The sequence below is a fragment of the Amblyomma americanum genome, chromosome 1 (assembly GCF_052857255.1).
Source record: "Amblyomma americanum isolate KBUSLIRL-KWMA chromosome 1, ASM5285725v1, whole genome shotgun sequence".
In the NCBI taxonomy this organism is placed as follows: Eukaryota; Metazoa; Arthropoda; class Arachnida; order Ixodida; family Ixodidae; genus Amblyomma; species Amblyomma americanum.
Genome location: NC_135497.1, coordinates 512,574,490 through 512,591,945, shown reverse-complemented (window position 1 = coordinate 512,591,945; position 17,456 = coordinate 512,574,490). Strand labels below are relative to the sequence as shown.

The 17,456-nt window shown below is 46.8% G+C and overlaps 2 long non-coding RNA genes across 2 annotated transcripts; one reads left to right on the top strand and one right to left on the bottom strand.

Moving 5' to 3' along the window:
• The first annotated feature begins 103 nt into the window (after positions 1–103).
• On the top strand, positions 104–13,294 carry LOC144116180 (uncharacterized). The gene is made up of 3 exons (XR_013311769.1): positions 104–247; positions 3,044–3,173; positions 13,066–13,294. It is a non-coding gene; the product is annotated as an uncharacterized LOC144116180 (long non-coding RNA).
• On the bottom strand, positions 3,191–15,338 carry LOC144116182 (uncharacterized). Its single transcript, XR_013311770.1, has 3 exons — positions 15,274–15,338; positions 14,994–15,074; positions 3,191–8,667 (listed from the first exon to the last, which is right to left on the bottom strand). It is a non-coding gene; the product is annotated as an uncharacterized LOC144116182 (long non-coding RNA).
• Positions 15,339–17,456: the final 2,118 nt, after the last annotated feature.

Sequence of the window (17,456 nt, the reverse complement as noted above, 5' to 3'; positions counted from 1 at the left end):
AGTTTTCTTGACAAACGCGACACATCGCCGAACATGACGTACGGGCGCTCACAGCCAATCCTGCCTCGCTTACAACTAGGTCGAAATAACGCAAGCATTATTTCAACCCATGACGTCGAATCTGGTTTGATCAAAAAACTTCACATCGGCTTTTTTTTTTTTTCCTGTTCATGTTTGAGCCGAGCCGAGCATTGCTTTCAGTAGCACTACGGCCGGTCGGCGGGAGGAGTGTGCGATCGTGTTGCACGTGAGTAATTTGTTCTTGCTATCTGTTGGTATGCACATACTGAGTAGAGATGGGCAAAACGGCTCACTTCAGTGAGCGGCTCAGAACGGCTCCGCTCACTGAAGTGAGCCGGATCATTTGAACGGCTCACCCGCTCACTTGGGTCGCTCAGGAAAGAGCCGGGTCTTTTTAGCAACTCCTTTAAAGAACGAGTGAGCCGTGGTTCTTTCCTTTCCACTCCCTCTCTCCACAAGTGCGGCGCAGGGACCATCACTTTTTTTTTTCTTTTCCTTCCGCATGCTACCGGCTCCTTCAAGCGCGTCTCTATTCTTGATGGCGCCGAGGCGTCGCGGGCCTCCGCTATCTGATATTTCTGGGACGAGCCAGTGGGTTAGTGGCACCGCCAGTTAGCTGAGAAAAAAAAGAAAGAAAACTTGTCATCCTTCGAGAGGCGACGCAGGCGACGCGCAGATGGGGCGGGGAAGGGAAAGAGCACGCAATAAGGGTAAGGGCTCCCGTAATAATAGGTTTTTCGGAAATTTTCGTTGTGTTTTTCTTTTATCCAAGCCCTGGGCTCGAGGTTGTGTCAAACTTCAGGGCTGTAGGTGGCTACCTTCATTGGTTATCGAAACTTAGGACGGGCCTCGAAATACGGCCGCCCTAACTTATTTGTTTATAAAACTTACAAAAACGCAAGCAAATGCATTACAAATCACAAGTCGGTATTGCCTAGTTTAGCTAGAGGCTCCGTGCAGTGGCTTGTAATTCTGCAAATATACCTAGGCTTTAACACGTGGGTCGATAAGTAAGGTCTTGTAGTGTATGTTCTCTGTGTGAGAATTACCTTTTTTTTAGTTAGAGTTAGTTCGGCCGTCTGTATGAGATCTGCTTCTGTAACTCAGTTTGCCTTTGTACATTTATGTAGATATATTTCCTCTCTTCATCATCTGCATTTGACAATCGTCCCCATCTTCAAACACTGCCTGGAGAGGCCCTGTTCCTCTCTAAAGAAAAGGAAGAGACCATGCTTGAATTTACTACACGGCTATTTTACGGATGCATATATTGTTTTGTTTTCATGAAAGCCAAATAACTAGCAGGTTACACTGTAACCTCTGCTATAGAGTTTAGTTATTTGGCTTTAAAAAAAACGATATGTGCATTAGTAGAATAACCGTGTTATAGGTATTTTTACTAATACCTTCGAAATGTTGCACCAGCTCACGATGCAAGATCGGTGGGAGTCGTGAGACATCGCTCGAACAACAGCTGTCAACGAACAGCGCCATCCTTTGCCAATGATTTGCCAGAAGACACGTTCTGAGCGAAACAGCGCTCGCAGACAACGGACGACAAGAAAGACACAACACCGCAGGACAACACAAAGCGAGGACAAGCTCTGCGAGCGCTCTTTTGCTCGGAATGTATCTCAACCAACTCGCCCAGAAATATGCACTTTGCCAGAAGACCCGGCTCTGATTGAATGGTTCTTCGAACGGCTCACTGAACGAGAGAGAAGCGCCCCTTCAAAACAGCCCCACGGCTCACTGAACGAGAGAGAAGCGGATCTCCAAAAGAGCCGCACGGCTCACTGCACGAGAGAAGCAGTTCACCAAAAGAGCGACTCTCCAAAAGAGCCAAATGGCTCACTGAACGAGAGAATCGGTTCACCAGAAGAGCGGCTCTCCAAAAGAGCCAAAGGACTCACTGAGCCAAAGACCCGGCTCTTCAAAAGATCCGGATCTCCAAAGGAGCCAAACGGCTCACTGAGCCAAAGACCCGGCTCTTCAAAAGATCCGGATCTCCAAAGGAGCCATTCGGCTCACTGAGCCGAAGAACCGGCTCTTCAAAAGATCCGGATCCCTCGTTCAGAGAGCGGGCGACCCGTTCACTCAACCAGCTTTCTCGCACTGCTAATAGATGGCGCGCAAATCGCACCCAGCAGCTCTGACGGACGGTTCGACACGGCTAACTGAACGACAAACCAGCTTTCTCGCACTGCTAACAGATGGCGCGAAAATCGCACCCGGCAGAAGACCCAGCGACACAGCTCTGACGGAACAGACAGTTCGCCGTTCGGCACGGATCACTACGCTGGACTACGGTCCTATGGATCAGTGAGCCGGATCTCCAAAAGAACCGCCGCTCACTTTTACTGAGCCACGGCTCACCCGCTCTTTTAAAAGAGCGGCTCAGAAGATCCGGCTCACTCCTGAGCGACCCATCTCTATTACTGAGTGCTGCCCGTTATCTGACACTCGGCATTCCGTTGTCAACTTCCTTGCGCGCGAATATTTTGTGTTAGCAGATAAAGCGCTGAGCCCCCTTTCCCGGCAGTGGACCCAAAGGCCCGGAGGGAAAGACTGATCTGTTTTTTCGTAAGTTCTGCTCAAAAGCTCTGTGCAGTTCAACAGAAAAGAGCTTGCGCTGAGCGTGTTTTATATCTTTTGTCAACCCAACCCAACATAGCTCATGGTCATGTAAAACACGCATAATTACCAGCTTTTGCGTGCTCCCGAAAAAAGGCGGGAAACTTTTGACAACAGTCCAGTTGAACTTACCGTTTGTGCGATGAGTTTTGTATGCGGTCCGATTTTTTGTGGCTCCGCGACTGGGAAAGCCTGTAGAGTGTTGACTTAATGCTGCACTTTACAATTGTGGGGTGCTGTTACAATCCGCTTTCTGAAACAGGTGCAAAAATTGCGGTGAGATAAGCAATTACGCTTTGGCGTCTGCACCGCGAAACATGTTCTTTTAAATTCATATTTCTTTCAGAAAACGACTTTAAAAACTGACTGGCAGTTTTGTGGTATGCAGGGACCTTCCCGATTCCTGCTTCGAGTCCGGCGTTGGCTTGCTGGCAGTCCGGCGTTGGCTTGCTGGCGCAGAGGCTGAACAAATGGGACGTTAAAATGCTGAGGCAGCAAAGGCTCTAAGGCGCCACAAAGTGAGCCCTCAACCTTCTGTGAGAATTTTAAAATGAGTGCTGTGCCACTTTCGCCGAGCATCGGTTTTACGTGGGAAAGGTGCTTGGACCCAGGCAGCCAACTAGAATGGAGCGCATGAGGCAACTGGAGAGGCAAGCTTAATTTTAAGGCCTCTAAGCTTAAGACCTTTTTACAGCTGATGGTGTAAAGAGCCCTTAAAGAGATGAACATTGTGGGCAATGTGCTTGGTGTCCTTTGACTGTTTGGAAGCTTGTGAGGTGCATAAAGCTCACAAGGCACTGTTGCAGTGTGTGACAGGTCATTGTGGTGATATTAGAAAAAGACATAGTGCAGCACAATGGGACAGAGAAAAGGAGCACACAGGATAAGCGCTCGTCCTGTGTGCTCCTTTTCTCTGTCCCGTTTTGCTGCACTATGTCTTCTAATATGCTATACGAACAAGCCCAAACTACAGCTTTAAGATTGGTCATGATAGGTTTCTTTGATTTGGCTGCACACTCTGCACTAGTTCTGTGAAGTTCCGCGGTGGTGCCGGCACCGTGCAACGTCAGCTCAGGCAGTTCAAATGCAGCTTGGCACTGGCCGCTTCCAAAACGAATGGTCGAGTGCAGGTCCAATTGTCCAATAGCCTTGCTGTCGTCACGAAATTGCATCCACCTGCGTGCCGCCGACACCAACAACCACCAAAATCCTGAAACACTTGGAAGAATTTTCAAGCATCAAATCGCAATGAGGTTTTACTATGAACCTGCTCTAGGAAATGGTCGTTTCACGGAAAGAAAAAAAATCGTGGCATGTATACACACAGGCGACTTACGAATTAGTGCTGAAATGCTGCCCATGCGACTCGACTTGACTGCTTAGGTTTTCATTATGACGCCTCAATCACTCACCTCCTCTATGTGTAGGTCGAAGAAGCAGAGAAGGTATGGCACGAGTTATTTAATGAAATGGTGACAGTTATTTGCTGAAAGGTTATGGCTTACGGGGGTTTGTCCTAAATCGAATCAGGCTATGAGGGGCGCCGTAATGAAGGGCTCCGGAAATTCTGAGCACCTGGTGTTCTTTAAGGGAGCATACACACCTAACTTTTGGGTGTGTGGTTTCTTCTTTTTAATGTAATGACGCCACTGTGGTGGCTCAGTGGTTATGGGGCTTGGCTGCTGACCCGAAAGACGTGTGTTTGATGCCGGCTGCAGGGGTCGAATTTTGATGGAGGCGAAATTCTAGAGGCCCATGTACTGTGTGATGTCAGTGCACGTTAAAGAACCCCAGGTGGTCGAAATTTCCAGAGCCCTTCACTAGTGTCCCTCGTAGCCTGATTCACTTTGGGACGTTAACCCCCCCTAAACCAAACCGATCTTTTTTTTGTAATGAGGTGTAAGGCATTATTATACACGGATTACCGCGTGGTATGCTCCTATGGCTGCCAAAAAAATATATAACTGAATTTCTTTCTTGTGCTGTTTCAGTTTCACTAGCTTAACGATGACTGACCTCAAAGAGAGGTTGTAGTTCATGTGAGACGTGAAAAACTGCAATATAATCGCTGCTTCCACATTAGTTGTCATTCCGGCTCTTGAGGAAGGCTGGCTTCAGCACTGCAGTAAATCATAACGATGAAGCAGAGATTATATGGGCGTTTTTCCATGCCTCACATGACACAAAAGCACTCTTTGATGTCACAGCAATTGTTCGGCTCTTGAAACTGAAACAGTGTGACAGAAAAAATTCAATTATAAATTATTTAGCGGGGATGGGCAAATATCACATGGTGATTCATGGGTAGTAGTATTTTCTGCATCGTTGTAGAGAAGAAAACATGCCACCAAAATTACGTGTCTATATTCCTTTAGCACGCAGAAAGCCAAATGGAAAATGCTCTTGGCCATTCCCTCCAATGCAAATGCTGTGTGGTGTATAATATTGTTGTGTGGTTGCCGTCCAAAGAGCGAGGCGCGGTGAACGACGGCAGAGATATAATTTAATGGTCGTTGGCCTAGCGCGAGTGCTCTGTAACGCACCACAGCCAGCTTCGTGGTCTTTGTCACAATATTCCTTTTTCTCATGGACATTGTCACATGTAGGGAACTGGGTGGTGTGTCATTTTTTGCGTAAGAACTTAAGGACACTGAGAAGTTCCCTAGGCAGCCGCCGACCCCACACCATACATGGCAAAATTACTTTTGAAAAGTGATTAAATTCCATTACTAATTACTTTCCTAGAGATCACAGAATTAAATTATATTACAAATTACTGGTCTCAAAAAGTAATGATATTACAATTACCTGCCTTAAGTAATGAAAATTACTTAGTTTCGGTGCTAAAATGTTGCGCATTGGTCATAGTTTATGCAAAATTTCTAGTTTTTTTTTTTTGCACCGCCACTGAGCTTGAAAATGGGCGTCAGAAATTTTGCCCCTCTTTAGTCAATTTGAGCAGCCGCTTTGCTGATGTAGATGAGTTCTTTGTCATATCAGTCTTCAATCAGAAGTACGTCGTTCAATGTGTAATATGGTCCCACCATCCTGATTTTGAAGAATTTGTCATCCGCGTAAACAGCGGGAGTGCATTGACTGCTTATCCACGCATCATCCCAGAAGTGCGCAGGGGCGCGAGAAGCTGCCAATTCTGCTGTTCAATTGATTTGTTCTGGAGGCAAGTTGGTGGAAATACATTGCATGTTGCTGAGACGCTGTTGCCTATGTTGCCCTTCAGTTAGAAATAGGGCCTCAAATGAGGCCACAAAAACTCGAAAACTCACGAACAACTTTCTTAGACGTGTCAGTTGAGACTTCTTGTCAGTGCGGCGACGTCAAAGTACTTGCTCAAGCGCTCGCAGTGTGTTTGTGTGTGAGATCGTGTGCAGTGCAGGAAGATGCGTGCCAGTCCTGTGACTGATATGCAGACTCTTCACCAAGGCAGTGCTGACGCCTATGCGCACGTCACCTCTCGTCCACGTGCTCCGCTTCCCTGGAGTGCTGGCCATTACTGGTTGTGCACTTTTAAGGGGAACGCCTTATATGACACATTGACATTGATACCTGGCGTCGTCGTCGATTTCCAGGAAACGTGGTCCACAACCCCCAATGATGTCGTGAGCAGAGGGAAAAATTTCTTCCTAAGGTGTAGAGAATTGAACCAATTGAGGGCCTTCAGATTGCGAGGCGATCGCGCAACCCATGGGCCACAAAACTGCGTTGCTTCTTGGCAAATAATGATTCATTTAATGTATGTGTTACCTAATGACTGTATGCTAATGAGTAGGTGTGTCATTAGAAAGGAAGGAAACAATATAAATTAAAAATTAATGTTTTTTGCCTTCAAAGCATCGAAGTAGTCTCAAGTGCCCCCGTAATTTATTCTTGCTTTGGGAGTCGCCGCGGTGGCTCATTGGTTATATGGTGCTCGGCTGCTGGCCCAAAAGACTCTGGTTTGATCCCGTCTGTGGCGTCTCATTTCAGTGGAGGCAAAATGCTATAGGCCCGTGTACTGTGCGATGTCAGTGCACGTTAAAGTACCCCAGGTGGTCAAAATTCCCGGAGCCCTTCACTATGCCGTCCCTCATAGCCTTAGTCGATTGCTTTGGGACGTTAAGCCCCCATAAACTGCATCTGTGCTTTGTATATGCTCATCTCCACAAACGCGAGGCCAAAGGATGGCAGACACGAGGAGAAGCATGGACTCAGTATGCAGCAAAAGTAATATTGCTAGTAATTAATTACTTTTTGTGAAATTACTGCTTGAAAGTAGTTCATTACATTAATAAATTACCAGGCCACAAAAGTAATGAATTACATTAGAAATTAGTGAGAAAAGTAATTTAATTACTGTAATTATAGTACAGTAATTTAATTACTGGCTAGTCTGCCTCACACTGATTTCAAGGTGATTACACACTGCTTTTCAATGAATGCGAAATCCTGACATGATAGCTTGTGCAAATGGTACGAGACAAGGCCTTTTGCATTTTTAAGGCAAAGGTTTGTGCCACCTTACCTTTATATTTTTTCTCTCGCCCGCCTTTTTCCCCTTTCTGTTTTTTTGGATGTTATGAATGCAATGTTTTAGCAACAAGCTTGAATTAGCCCCTATGAAAAATTTTTTTGCTGGTCTGCAGGTGACTGGCTCTATGTCCAGGTTTTTGCACCATTTCCTAGTCCCTGGCATTTATTGGCACTTTCACTTCATTAAAACTTTTGTGAATGTGCTGGAACAAATTTTGAAAAGTTCCTTTTCTAGCGTTTGCAAGTTGTTTCCATATTTTTGTTTTCCATGGGGGTGAAGTTTCATGGCATGTCCAGTCCGTCAACTATTTCTTACCGTTCTCAGATACTTTGTCCCCTTACACTTGAGCATTGTGGAAGAGCCGCAGCTGCTCTTAAGATGCTTTGTGTCCTTGCCTTTGTGCAGGGCAGCAGCGGCGTCTTCCGCAGTGCTCAGGTGCGTGTGGGCAAAGCATCCAAAAATGATGACTAGCTTGGCTGGTATTTTCTCTTGGTCTCTGAATGCATCCTATGTTCACAATTTGGCAAAATTATGGACATGTATACCAGGGAATCGCTTCAAAAAGTTATCCAGAATTTGTATTGTGAATAAAAATAGCACAACACGCATAATTTTTCGTTTTGTGATACTGCAGATTACACGAACCAAGAACAGAACAGCAAGGTTCTACTGTATTTCTTTGAAGGGCTGTGATGGTTTTAAAGGGTGTCTGGCAACCTAGAATTGTCAAGAGGAATTTCGTTTACCTGGAAAAATCGGCGAGTTGTGAGGGATACCATCAAGAAAGTGGTCAAGTCTCGGAAAAGGACAGGCTGAAATTAACGCAGAGGTCTGCTGCGAGTTTTAACGATACTGCGAGTGTCCAGCACACGGTCCGTTCTTATTGGCATGACATATTTTTGCTTCTAATGAGTATTAGGCATGGCAGCCTGTCTGTTCTAGCTGTCTTTTTCTTGTCTTCAATTAAGTGAGCATCGTGTATACTGGTTGGCTGTGTACAGGTTGCCACACTGCTCATTAAATTTGGTCTGGTGTATATGAATAGACACAGCTACATTCAAAAGTATTTTCTGTGGAATAAGCCGTAGTCATAGTAATGTGCAGAATTCATGCACTTTCAGTATACTGATGCGAGGTGCCACGCCACTCCAGTGTGGCATCAAAATCGATCTGTAAATCTTGCTCTCAGGCCCCGTCAATCTTGTAGGCTGTTGCAGAAACAAATAGAGGCTAGTTTCTCTGCGGTTCGAGCTGTGATGACGAGGTCGTAAAAAGCTGTTACTTTTTGTGGAAATCGCTTGATGCTTGTCCTGTGGCATTGCTGCTATCGAAAGGGATGCCAGAGTGTGCCTTCATTGGAAAGGCAGTAAAAGGCAGTGCTTCTCAGTGATGAGCAAACCAACCTTTCAGCCCTCTTGTTCAAGGGTCCCTTCTTGAAAGCCTGAAGTATTCTTTTGCAGTACAATGAGCAGTGTATGGAGCCCCTGAAAGCATGCAGAGTGTTCCGTTTAGAAATTTTCCAGAATTTTTTCAAAGTAGAGTTGTTTCTTTTGTGAAAGCACATGTAATGTCAGCACATATGGCCACCACTCTTATGAATCATTAAAAGAAAGCAAAAACTTGTGAGCATAATTTTAACAGACTTCCAAATCTAGGACTCCGGATCGCCCAGGCACTTTTCATCTAGTGAGAAGGGAAACAGCTGCTGAAATTCCTGCACGGATTCCTAGTTGAAATGTGTCAGCATCTCTGGGTCCATTACGGCCAGGGATTCCAGTGTGGTGAAACCCATGCACAAGAGTTAAGTGGGCCATGTCCCATCAAGAATGCGGCATCTGGGGCAGCATTCCACAGCTGGAGGTGTCACAAGGGAGAGTGGAAGAGGTCGTCTTGTTAATGCTCTCACTCTTGTTGTAGCTTAAAGGGACACTGAGAAGAGCTCTATCAATTTTTTTTTTGTTAGCAAAATCTGATAGTTCGGCATTTCATGGCTTTGTTGCAGCTTGTCCGCGAGCGAAAGGTGCATTTATTTCAAAGAAATTTGGATTCCAAGTGGAAAAAGTTTTTCCCACCGCTCCGATTCAAACTCGAGAACTCTTATGACGTCACAGGACGAAGTGACGTGAAACGTGACGTAAACGCAGACTCCGTGACTTCTGGCCGCTAGCGGTGCGGTCTAGCAGCTGCCGAAATGAAAGCTACCGCCGCTGCACGTTGAAGGCGTCTATCAGGGGTCGCTACCGTCGCTTCGTTTACGCTTGCACCGGTGTCTTGCCAGCGTAACGAGTGATCCCGTTCCCGAACCCGACGACGAAGTTCTCGCAAAAACTCCAGCCCACATTTCAGCGACCTTAGCCCCAGAGAGCGTGTGATGCTTTTCAGGGAGCACAGTTAGGTTAGGCACCAGCGGGTCGTTTCCCCCTTCCTCAGTGAGCAGCCATTGATAATCAGATATCATAACCCCAGTGCGGGGAGTCGTGAAGGGCCAGGACAAGGTCGGCGCGTTGCGCCCATCGGAGGCTGACCGGGGGCTTTGGGGACAACGGATTGTGATTCCTTTAACGGCGCGGTTGCACGGTGCAGCAGGCTGCATCGAGGTCTCCCACGGTTGCAAGGGCCAATTAAAGTTATTTATTGTTTTGCCACAAGAAACGGGTGGGTGCTCAAGGGCGCTTGCGTTTAAAGTTGGCGGCTTGAAACTAAAGCTGACGCACTACGCTTCAACGGCTTCCGCTAGATCCAACGGGTCCACTGGATCGGGCTCTCTCGCCCACTTACATGTACCTTCAGATGTGTACTTTGAATGGATTAAATTAGCCGAGAGCTCGAAAAGAACAGCTCCGCCCAACTGCCGAAACTATTGAATTACGTCACAACGCGCACCTCGCCACGGAGCCGAATCGGTCTAGCCGGGCCGCCGGCGGCTGACGCATTCGGCGCGAAATAGAGACATGCTCAAAGCACTCTGCCAGTGCGGTCAGTGTGCGCCGAAGCCGCTGAACGCGTCAGCGGTCAAGCGCACTTGGAGTATAGAGGGTCTCGCTTTGGCCAACGTAACGTCGCCATGCAGCGTGCGCGCGCATTACGCCGGCGTATAAACGTTCCTTAACAGAGCGTGCGCTTAACCACTAACCAACGTATTCGGTGGCGGCATCTATGGGAGCCACTGAAACCCCCCGCCCACTCACTGAATAAAAAATAATCCTGCACCGAGGTTCGGGATCGAACCAGGGCCTTTAGCGTTTCAGGCGGAGGTGCTACCACTCCGCCACGACGGCTCAAGGTTAACCATTAATAAAGGCGCTTCTAGTGAATGCACTCTTCCGATGCAGAAGTCTTCGCACTTTCGTTACGTACATCCTGGCCTAACAGCGCTAGGCCGTCAGCAATTTTTCTTAACTGCCTTGTACCTGATCTCCCGTCCCTAATAAACGATTTCCGTTAAGTAGTTTGAAGTTGCCTGGCACAGCCGGGAATGTTTCGCCGAGCGAGCGTGCGAAGAGCACAAGTGCTCTTTATACTGCGAACGGCCTTCTACGATCACCGACCATCGTGCCATCATAGTTTTTCATCGGCTGTGGCGATCACCTGACCAGCCTTAACAAGCTCCTTCAAAGGTTAACTAGCACTTGGAGTTCCTCTGCTGTTTGGCGCTTGTAAATCGAGGCGCGTCAAAAACAAAGCCTCGGGGCACGCAAAGCTCATAGATGCAAAGCGCCATATCAAATCGAAACTCTCCTGGCTGCTTGTGGCACCGCCAAGCATCAGTTTTCTTTGCTTCCAACATTCAGGTTGCCTTTTGTCTGTCTTCCTTGTGCGATAAAAGTGCACTGTTGGTTTTAAAACAAAACTTACTTCAATATTGAACCGTGCAACCTTCCTTCGATAGCCTCAAAGATTCGCGACCTCCATGTAGGCAGGACAATTCCTCCAAGGTGGCGTCTCTTGTCCTATGACGTCAGCACGCTTGTACTTGCGAGATCAGCCTGTGGCAGCGATACCTGTATTTTGGTTCTTGCTATTTTATACCTTACAAGAGCTTTGTTTTCAGTAAGAGTGGCGTTCTTGGGAACAGGAGCTGGTATTCTATCGATACAAGCCAACTTCAATTTCTGCTCAGTGTCCCTTTAAGCTGCTGTTCATCGATTTTTTGTGTCATTAATGTTTCTCAACAATGCCACATCACGTCATACGCCTTTTCAGTGTCTGAACTGTGACAAGAGCATCTCCACCGCAGCCGTGGGCGCGTGCTTGAGTGCTCGCCTCGACTACGGGAGGTCGTGGGTACGATTCCCGCGGCCTACGGTCCACCAGCCAATTAATCCAATGAGAACAGGCGGTCCCCTGGCCTAGTGCTCGGCTCTGCAGGGGTGCACTGCGTGGGAAGGATAGCCTGCGCCTCAAAATTCCCGTCAAATGCGGACACAAAAATGTCACCACGTGGTTAAAACCCACAGTCCAAAACTCTCGCCTTGTGCCAGTTACAAAACTTAACATTCACTTCTCTAGCCTCAAGAGAGATGTGCCATAGCTCTCTCCGCTCACAAACCTCCTTCGAGCAAAGTGCAGCGGTATTTTCTTGCTACCGTTGTGGCTGGCTCACACGCATCGGCAGGTGTGCATGACTGGTTTAAAAAAAAAAAGATGGGACTTCTACCGCACCAGATGGATTTAGGGTTGTTTGACGCCGGAACTTATTTCTGATCCGTCAAGGCAACGGTTTGGTCGAAGACCCTTCTCCCAAGCATCTCACCCTAGATGAGCTGAGCACCATGGCGGCGAAATCTTGAAACCGGTGGGTACCCGGCGGCACTGGGAATCAAACACAGCACCTCCCGAATGTGAGGCGGATGCTCTACCACAAGGCCGCGTTTCAGTGCTATGATCTTTGCCAAAAGGCCGAGAAATGAAAAGTCGAAAGATTGTTGTTCAGCGACTTACAAAGTCAAGCTGTTATGTTTTTTCTTGAACACAGTTATGGCTCAGACTAATTGTACCATTCTACATGATTTTTCCTCATTCATTGAGATGCTCAATTAGCTTTAGGATGCGATAAATTATGAAGAGGAATGACATGTTTCTTTTCATCACTGCATTTTGTGGAAACATGTTTGTGTTGTAATTTCAAATATCTGTTTTATAATTTGAACTAGTCGAAAATAAAGCATATCGCAGTACTGGCCGGCATTTCGAAAGGCCCTGATATGCACAGCATGTGTACGAGACCAGACGATGCAGCGGTTCCTGTGTCACTACTTTTGGAGCCCACATGACCAGGGTTGCTGCTCTTCCTTGGGAGTGACGTCATAATGCACCCCGACACTCAGAAACCGAAATCGCTCAGTATAAATGATGCGATAATATTTAATGTGCATATTTGAATTGCAGAGCACGTATCACGTGCCGGGTAAGAGTATGCAATGTTTGAATCTAAGAACACTCCAACCAAAAATTTGATGTCTCCGCCCCTTTAAGGTTTTGGGTTTAACATATGGAGCTTGTGACCTCCTGTGTGTCAGCTTCAGAAGCCTTTCAGAAACTCTTTCATTGTTTGTCTTGATTATTTTTATTCATTCTTGGTCTCTGCGTTGTACACACTTCTTTTTGTGTGTGATTTCTCTGGCACATCTTGAACAATGTTCCTTTTATCCTTTTTTTGGGGGATCTTTCTAGTGTCCATACGCAAAGCCACTACAGGAGTGCGTGGGCTGCTGCTGTAGCCTGTTGGGAGATGTCTATCTTTTTTCCTTTATATGCATTCCATTATTTGTGTATTTGTTTGTGGGTTTCTCTTAGTGGTTTATTAGTTGCATTTTATTGTTCTGAGCTTGCATACTTTTTCTCTTTTCATGGCATCCAACCCTGTGTATGACTGATACTAGTGGAGGGACTGCAGCAGCCGACCTTGCATGGCGCGGCATTCTCTGGTCCAAGGCTCCTATTCCCCGTTCCAGGCTACTGGCTCAAGAATGTGCCCACAAGTCTGCACCTTGGCGTACAGGCAGTCGCATTATGCCCACGTCGGCCAGGACTTCCTTGCCAAATAAAGTACTCCTACTGACTCGCCTTGTTAGTAATTAATGAAGTGTATGAATAAATGAGTAACAACTTCGTTGGCCGTATGGAAAAACCGTGTTACAAAGCAGTTTTTTTTTTGAAGACTATACCCAACCACCACATTGTTTCCTCTGAGTAACCTACTCATATTTGAGGTAAGTGCTTGCCGTGTGTCGCATCACAGTCTGAAGTGTTCCTGCAGAACCGCATAGTGCCTTCCTGTTTATGCCATTGCAGCAGAAAATGCTCCACAAAGCTAATGAAAACAAAGAAATTTCACTAACATACTGCTTTGAGGCAACTTAAACGGGTGCTGAAGCCCACTGAAAATGTAAATCAGGGAATAAACAGGATGATTGTGGGCACTGCATGTGCCTACTTTTATTGCATAGGAGGGGCCAGTTTCAACCTTATTACAGGAGGGTAGTGACTTTTCTAATTGCATCATCACTGAGTGGGATGCTTGTACCCATACGACCACCTCATTCAGCACTTGAGCGATGACAGTGCTAGGGAAGCTCTTGCTGAACATTATAATCTAGGCCCTTTGAATTGAATGTTCATTGTAGGTATTTTACAATGATAACAGCCCTAGCAGTGCTACTGGGATTGCAACTCTCTGCAAACGAGGCGGATTCTGTAGCGCTGGGCTCTTGCTGGCAGTTTGTGAAATTGGCATTACCCGAAACTGCACTGTAAAAGAGCATAAAGAAAACGATGTCTTCCGCAGTAATTCATGCCATGCAACATGACATGGAAACCATCACACGGCCAGTTAATATATTGCCTTCAGGTTCAAGACGTCTGCCAGTTTCTGTACGGTAGCTTCAGACTGTTGGACTGGAAAATTACATCCTCTTGAAAATAAGGCACTTTTTGAGCAGGAACTGGACTTAACCTGATTTTCATGATTTATGCTTTGGGTGCACAAACTGGGTAATATCAAGCTTTTATAGTCTTTTTTTATATTATAGTCTTCTCTTATTATAGATTTATAGTCTTCTCTTACTGTTGTGTCCTATCTTTCCTCAAGCAGAACAGTGGCTTGAGCTATGTGGTTGAGTGAAGTTGCATCACCTGTTAATGTCAGATTAATTTTTTTTCTTCTAACATCTCAGCTGCTGAGGGCCATTATTGCCAGAGGGGTATGTAAGGTGTGTACTGTACACAGACAGGGAAATCTCTTAATTCCAATCTGCGGTATTTACAAACTGGCACCTCGCTTCCGTCAAAATCGCGTATTTCAGTGCGACAAAGCTGCCCCTTTACCTTTTGTTTCTAATCAGCATAGTTTGAACAAATTTTCGGTCACTTAATAGTTTGAAGTATCGAGACGTCGAATGCCTGACCAGAGCCGCCGCGGTGGCTGAGTGGTTATGGCGCTCGGCTGCTGGCCCGAAAGACGCGGGTGCCATCCCGGCCGCGGCGGTTGAATTTCGATGGAGGCGAAATTCTAGAGGCCCGTGTACTGTGCGATGTCAGTGCACATTAAATAACCCCAGGTCGAAATTCCCGGAGCCCTTCACTACGGCGTCTCTCGTAGCCTGAGTCGCTTTGGGACGTTAAACCCCCATAAACCAAACCCATACCTGAGCATTGGTACGTGGCCATATACAGTATTGTGCGTTTTTATCGCTGACACTTTCAAAAATTTCCCCGCCTCAACCGCTGGCTCGTTTGCGGTGAAACTGCACACAGAGCTTGCGTATTATGGTAACTTTTGTATCGTAGCAAGTTTGACAATGGTAATTACTTAGTTCAGGCGCACATGATGCGAAAACGTAAGCGTCTACGAGAGATCGACGAGCCAAAACCCGCAGACGACGCTTTTTCGCTGAAGGGCGGCAGTGGCGCCATCTGTTTGCGGTAGCGCAGAGCGTCACGACAAGGCCGTCGAGGAGAGCGTTGCAAGGAGCGCGGGCCGTTTGAATATGCCGTTCCTGTCGTTTCGTCTGCTTCTACTGAAGCGCTTACAACATTTTCGACTAATTAAGCGGAAAAATATCAGAACAGAAGATTTAACGAGGCTTTACCTTTTAAAGAATATTGTTTGCAATGCTCGCCTCGGCGGCCTAGTCGTGACGGCTTCCAGTGCCCAAAACAGATGGCGCCACTGCCGCCCTTCAGCGAAAAAGCGTCGTTTGCGGGTTTTGGTTGCCGATCTCTACGTAGACGATTACGTTTTGGCATCATGCACGGCTCAACTAAGTAAGTACCATTGTCAAACTTGCTACGATACAAAAGTTACCATAATACGCAAGATCTGTGTGCAGTTTCACCGCAAACGAGCCACCGGTTGAGGCGGGGAAATTTTTGAAAGTGTCAGCGATAAAAACGCACAATAGTGTATATATTTCCCACCCTTTGCGCGCGCACAATTTGTCCCTAAACGTAATAACCGTTGGATATATTGTCTTCATCTTCAAAATACTTGTCGCGAATCTCAAAAGTTTATTATAACGACAAATTTATATATAAGACTGCTCAAAGGGAGCACGGCTACAAAACCACCGCCGTACACACGCGCTCACTCTTCGCGCTCTTAATGCAGTTCTAATAGACTGACCGAAAGTTTGAGCTATAAAAGCGAGTACGAAGCAACGAGAATTCACTGTGTGAGCGTGTGTTCGAGGAAGGATCGCGCATAAAAGGATTTGTCACCAAATGCACTGATCATAGTGCTTGCATGCGGCACAGCGAAACAGTGATATCGATATGAGATGGAATTCCGCATCTGGCGCTTCTAGCCCTCGCAATGAAAAGAGGCAGGATTAATTTTCCCTTTGCAGAACAAACATTCAGTAGAACCCGCTGTTACGTTCGCGGTTGCTCCGTTTTCCCGGTACGTTTTTTTTTTTTTTTTCATATGAGCCAGATAGTCCAGCCCTACAACTGAAACTCGATCGCCTACATCTGTTGCATAATGCAATTGTTGCATAATTCCCTTGTCGTACGTCGTGAAAGTCATCTCACGATGGTAGTTTACACCGTCCTGGAATTCGTTCAATGCGCGCGTAATGGCGACGCCGACCAGAAAAAGCGAGACTATACACGTACTCTATATAGGCACTTGTTCGCAGCTGCGTTCGGCGACTTCTGGAAGCACCCAGGCCAACGCCAACACACTTACAAACCACGTGATTTTTTGTGCGTGTGTTGGCAGAGTTACATCGACGCTTGCACGAACGATAGCACAAAAACGAAACCATGCCGGGGCAGACGGCACAAACAGCGCTGTACGAAATGCGCTTGCGTGGGTTCGCTCCAACAATTTTGTTTCTGCCATCCGCTTTATTCTTGTCGCCTGCACCTTAAAATACACAATTTCTAGATTCAAATATAGCGATGATTCTATGGGATTAATGAGGCCACCGCGATAGCAGCGAAGAAGCGCGCGCGCTACCGCATCTTCGCACGCTAGAGGCATGCTCCCCTTTCATTGCTAAATTCCTTCCACAGACAGCTGCTCAGGCTAACCGAGACTCATCGCAGTGCGTTTCTGAAGAACGGTATTTGCATACGTCCGCTTTGTCCCCTTTTCCCTTGTATATCATGTTCATTCTACTTGATCGCCATTCATTGGGGGCTTTGCCATCCACTACCATTTTGTTCACTACCTCTATTAATGTTTGCTTGGGTTTTGGTCCAAGCTTTTTTATTAATATAATCGGAATACCATCTGGTCCTGTCGACGTGTCACTAGCAACCTTCTCTTGTAACGCGAGCGCATGGTTGCGCTCTCTGGAGGGCCACTGCGCCCGACACGGCCGCGCATCGAAGCGAAGTGGCAGATGACGCGAAGCGTTCGTCGCGTTTTTAGCGCTCGTTGAGAGCTGCCAACCAGCAGAGGTGTCCCAACTTCAAGATGCATTTTGACAAGCTCGTTATTGGCAACAAGGTGTACATTTATGACGGTGTCTCCGAGTCCGTGCAAGAATTAAAAGCATAGCAGTCACCGCGAACGAACCGGCGCCCGGTCCTGGCGTTGTATACACAAGTCCAAGCTCCCATCAGTGCGTCCGCGTATCTTTTGAACAATGCCTGTAGTGCTCGCTAACGTTCGCGGTTTCATCCCAAAGAAGGAAACTGTGGAAGCTCTTTTAAAAAACAATCAGAGCGATATTGCGGTATCCACCGAAACATGGCTGACTCCGGACAGCAGTAATGACGAACTGCTTGAAGACATGTCATCTTTCGCCATTCATAGGCTCGATGG